The sequence below is a fragment of the Patagioenas fasciata genome, chromosome Z (genome assembly GCF_037038585.1).
Source record: "Patagioenas fasciata isolate bPatFas1 chromosome Z, bPatFas1.hap1, whole genome shotgun sequence".
NCBI classification, from domain to species: Eukaryota; Metazoa; Chordata; class Aves; order Columbiformes; family Columbidae; genus Patagioenas; species Patagioenas fasciata.
The window spans coordinates 57,758,099-57,764,001 of record NC_092560.1 but is presented as its reverse complement, the minus strand read 5'-3'; positions in this window follow the sequence as shown (position 1 = coordinate 57,764,001).

Sequence of the window (5,903 nt, the reverse complement as noted above, 5' to 3'; positions counted from 1 at the left end):
GGAGGCGGCGTCGGGGCAGGGAGGCAGCGCCAGGACCCCACCTCCAGCGGCGCCGCCGCCTCCTGCCCCGGCTGGTGAGGGCGCTCTGCCCGCCTAGGCCCGCCGCGTCCGGGCGTTGCCCCACCCGGAGAGGGCGCTCGGCGCCCGCTGCTGAGCCCCGGTCGCCGCTCTACACCCGCCCCTCCCGGGGCCGCAGAGGCTGCTCGCCCCGCGGCGAGGGAAACAGACGGGGCCCTCGCCGTGCTGCCTCGGGGGGCCCGAGGCCGGCTAGAGCTCCAGCGGTTCGGCCACCTCCCACCTAGGTCAGCGTGTCTCTGACGGCCGCGGTTTGGAGCACTGTCCCGGGGCCGGGAATGCCGTGCAGGAACGGCTGTGGGACCTGGATCGAGCCCTTTCCTAGTTGTCGGCGTGGAGTTTTTCCATCTAAAAGTTTAGGTGTTTTACATGCAAGTTATACCTAGTCCATTTTTTTAAAGTAGTATTTTATGTCCCGGTACACATGAAGTACGAATCAGGCCATTTTCAGCTTGATCATCGCAAGCTTTAAAGGCTCATGCTTTTAATTTTGGAGTAGCGTGCTTCAGTTTCTGGCCAAAATAGCACCTGCCATACTTGCTCTTATCAAATACTGCTCTGCTGGAGGGTCATGTGCATCACAGCAGCACTGAGGTGCAATGGTGCCCCAGACGGTGTCTCAGCTGCGGAATTCAGGAGGCTCATGGCTGTATCTCGCAGGGATTGGCTTCTTTGGATGCATCCTATGTTGTGTTTGCAGACAGTGTAGAGATCCCAAACTAGTTTAGGTACTTAAGCAGTGGAGCACTATACTGTTTAATTTTTTTTTTCTGCTGGGACCTGGTGCTCTGAGAATCAGAGTAAATTAACTTGTGCCACATGGTGCACTGCCGAGTCTAATTCCAGTATATAAACTGTGCATCTCCAAACTACACAGCAGCCTAAGATGTAAACATACCTGCTCTTGATATACCTGGAGAAGAAGCTGACAACACGAAAATCCTAAGACTTCACAGAAATGCATTTCTTAGGAAAGCTTTTCACAAGCAGCTCTAGCAGTACCTCGTCTTCTGATCTCTGATCAGTGTTTGCCTTTTTGCAAAGATATATACACAGATTTGGGAGTTTTCTGGTAAAAAATTATCAGCAACAGGCTACATCAGAGCACTCTGCATGAACTCAGAAATTAAGACAGAAGATTTAATTCTTTCCACCTGTGCCTGGTCTGGAATGTCATTATAACCTACTAATGCTCCTTAGCCTTTTTCAGTTTTTTTCCTTTTGGAAACACCAAACCCCGTTCCTATCACTGTTCCCTCGAAGCCTCAGCTCAGGTAAGGCAAAATGGCTTCTTACAGACACACCATGTATAACACATGCACAGACCTGTTCACTGTCTCAACAGAATACAACAGAAAGAGCAGCAGGAAGAATCCCCAATTCAGGGAAGTACATATTTGCTACTGTATAAATTTTCTTAATAAGAATTATCTCTGATATGGGTGCAAGTAGCTATTCCCTAACTTCTGAAGTAGTTTACTTCACAGTCTTTTAACAACCTCCCAGTGGTTTTCATGGAGTACAGACCAAGGTAAAGAGTGAGGATGAAGTTCCTGGAGTAAGCTTGTCTGAAGGGGATAGAAGGGAACAAGGAGGTGATTGTACCACCTCTTTCTCAATTAGTGGTTTTCTCCAGAAAGAGGTGTGGCAATGTCTTATGCTCTTGAAGTGTTGCTTGGAAACCAGATGACCTTGTGCCTTTATGGAGCCTGGTATGGTGTTAGTAAGGAGCTTCCACCAGAGCCCAGTGACTTCACAGGTGTGATTCTGCTCTCTGCCTCTCCTCCCTGAGCAGAAAGCCAATGTTACTCTTTTCATTTTACAGGGATGCAGACTGAGAGATGGCTGCACAAAATATACATTTGCTTATATACAGTGAATTTCCATAGCTGCTGAGCATACAAGACTGTGAAATTCTGTATTCCAAGGTATCTTTTCTCTTGAATTGGAATCAAGAGGAAGGGACAAAAATCTGCCTAAACTGTTATTTCTGAAATAATGGAGGAAGATGCATTTTGTGTCCATATTGCAGTAATGAGGAACGATTCATACAGATGCAGACAGAGATGCACACAGAGGTGGAGATTGTGTTGAGGAAGGAGCGCAGAGCTGGGCAGAGGACCTCTTTATTAGCCATTGACAATTTATAGGTGTTACTGATGCGGGCCTGGAGTGAGAGGTTAAACAAGATGTTTTATCAATAATTGTTATTAAAAATACACCACACTCTTGTCTGTTTCAGTTACATTCCCACTCATTCATAGACCAGGCTCAACAACATTCACACATCACAAGTATTTGGGGGTGGTTATCTGACCCAACACACCGTTCTCACAAGTCTGGGCTATCACTCTTTGTGGTTATGAAAAACATACTTCAGTACAATCTGTCCAAGGCCCTTTATATATTGACAAGTTGCTGTGATCTGATTATGTTAGTAATCACACAATGTTAGGGATTGGAAGGAACCTTGAAAGATCATCCGGTCCAATCCCCCCGCTGGAGCAGGAACACCTAGATGAGGTTACACAGGAATGTGTCCAGGCGGGTTTTCTTCTTTGACCATCTGGGTAGCTATATTAGTGTTCATCTTCCTTTATCATCAAGGTGGCTGGAACCGCACATCTTGCTTTCCCACACATATATAGACTATATTTTATCATTCAAGTTATCCCAGATTTAAAAAAAAAAAAAGTTGATATTTTTGTTTCAATTGATTGAAACGGTAAAAAAATTGAAATAACGGAAATTAATTAGAAGAATCTAGACTTTAAAACAAAACAACCCAAAAAACCAACAATGCAATGAAGCTGAACTGTTACAGATGAGTTGTAAAAGAAAGAGTGCAGAAGCTCTAGAAGAAAATCTCCTTCGCACTTAAAGAATTATAAAATTAATTGTTAATTCTATTACATTCTGCATGCTTAGGTGTACGCTATCATGGATACATCCAACAGATATATGGTGATCAGAAAATACTATAACCATGTTTGAAGTCTGTCTCTATCTGACTGGTGTCAATGTTGTGATAATTTTTCACTTCAGTCTGTGCTCTTCCAACAAACCTGTTGCCCAAAGCCTTAGAGTAATCACCTCAATCACCCTTTCTCTAGGTGTAATGACAAAAAGTAACACCTGTTTGTTCAGGAAATGAAGCCAGTCTTAGACTCTTTGGCTGTATCCTTACTAGTAAATTAAGTATGCTCACTATTAAATTTCATCTCTTTCCTAGACATTAAAACCACCAAAAAGCACAAAACTGCCTATGTCTGTGCTTCCTTCAGAGACTGCCTGTGGCAGGTGAACACAATAACTCCTGAAGGGTACTGAGGAGGTAGGCTCATGGGAGCAGGGCACAAAGCATGGAGGCACCATCCAACAGTTTGGTGTTATGGATAGCTATGGGCTAGTGCTATTTAACTTGCTGGAAAAGATAAAATTGTAAAGTTAAAATTGTAAAATAACAAGTCACCATCTCCTACAAATCTGTTTTCCTTGAGCTTGGAGATGGGAGGGAGGATGAAAGGAACCTCATCTGTGGCTTGGGTGCATCACTTACTACTAATCACATTGCTCATTGTACAGATACTGTAGTTTTGAGGATCGTATTTGCAATAGAGAATGGATGTCCAAAATAAGTTTTTAAATCCCCTACCTGTATTGGTCTACCAGTGCTTTAATTTCCATAAATGCACATAACACAGCTTTCTACAATACTAACTGTAGTACTAACTGCAGTAGTAGTACTACTACTAGTAGTAGCTGTACTTTCTCCAGTACTATCTGAAACAGGCACAGGCTGAAGCATAGAAGGTTCTGTCTGTATATGAGGAGAAACTTATTTACTTTGAGGGTGCCAGAGCACTGGAACAGGCTGTCCAGAGAGGTTGTGGAGTCTCCTTCTCTGGAGACATTCAAGACCTGCCTGGACGCATTCCTGTGCAATCTGCTGTAGTTGAACCTGCTTTGGCAGATGCGTTGGACCAGATGATCTCCAGAGGTCCCTTCCAAACCCAACTGTTCCGTGATCCTGTAACTGGACTCCTGTATGATGTAAGAAAGACAGACTTTCAAAAATACCATCGCTTACCTCTCATGCCAATTTTTCAAAGGTAATAGTTTCCCCTACCTCCTTCCCAAGCTTTTAGTATTCTGCTATTTTTACAAAAAAAGTTGAATTTCTCACTAAAGAACACAGAGAAAAAGTTTTAAATTATTTATTTTTTATAGTAATAATAATTTAATTTTAGTAATAGGCAAACCAGCTTATTTTTGGTGACGCTTACCAACAGCCAGCAGATTTACAGCAAGGAGATGTTTTACCCAGACTCACAGATACAGCACATGTGTGTAATGACATCACTGGTAATTACATGAGAGATGGTGTAATGTGAGCATAACAAATATTTTAGTTTAGGGGATTTTTCAATGGTTTCTTTTGTGAATTTAAGCAATTTCATTTGTCTATAATCATGAATAGTAGTAAACAAAAGATGAGATATTGTAGCAGGAACTTAGGCAGCCTGACTGTCCTGGCTAAGACACTCCCTCTGTTCCACTCTACCAGGAGAAATAGCTTCTCAATGAGCAGTTTCTCCTGAATCACCCATAACTGGAATGACTCTTTTTGTTCAGGTTTATTTGTCATCCCCTTTAAAGTGCTGAAGGGCTTCTATCTAGCCAGTTATATCCGTTGGTTTGCCCTCCAGCCTCTTTTACCTGTTGCTTAGATAGCAGGTAGTGAGTTTCTCCCTCTTCCTAGGCTCCAGAGTTTTCCCAATCTTTTCTAAGCACCAGTAATGCATTTTCTCACTTCCCAGGTAGCATCTGGCTGCCTGTTCCTTGGCAGGGACTCATACCCACAAAGCTCCTGCCCACCACAGCACCCTCGGGCATTTCACAGAGCTGAGCTAAGGAAGGCTTGTTATCAGGGACCACCTTCGGCCACACCCTACAGCCCTCCCAGTTTTTCCACTGAAGGGATGGGACAATACTGGTGTGAAGGGGATGAGTCCCATGCTCCCTTGAGGGCCCATCTTTCTCAGGAAGGGCTTCTCATTTGGAGAAAGTGACTTTCTGATTGTCTTCATACAGACACAGGGCTTAACTTGCAATATAAATGAAAACAACTGTTAGCTATGCATAGAAAAACAGATGACCCAGTACCTCCTCTGTGTGCCTTACTGTTAGGTGAGGGGGAGTGTAGGAATTTTTAATGAAATGGTAGGTATGTGATCAAATTATAAACAATTTTCAGCATAACAAGAAAGAATTTCTCCTTAATATTACACCTCACTAATCTTCATTTTATGGCATCAGCAGCTGTGTCACGTTGTAATGAAGGAAAAATACATTGTGCTTTTTGGTGTCTTTCTGCGTATTTTAAATGCATAAACAATAGCCATCATAATTTGAAAAATATTTGCAGGAAACGTGCTTTTACTTAGCAAAGTACTGCTATTAGCTATTCTGGCAAAGTTAGTATAGTGTAATAGGATATCATTGTTTTGGAAGAACTGAGAAAGAATATTTCCTAAACAGGAAACACTGTACTTGTGTTTTGCCTATTTCTTTTGAGCCAATTTATAATAATTAGTAAGTTTAGGAAAAGTATCATCATTGTCTTTCAAAAAGTTCACGAAGATACACAAGCATTTATATTCTGCAGATGTGAAGACGAATGCACAGAAAAGTAAAAAAACACAGTCAATATGGAATTGAGGTTCTCTGGCAGAAGTGAAAATCAAAACAACACAAAGCTGATTAGAACCTATTGCTTCATCTTCATACATTAAAGCTTGTATTTCAGGGATTTCAAATTTAGAGTT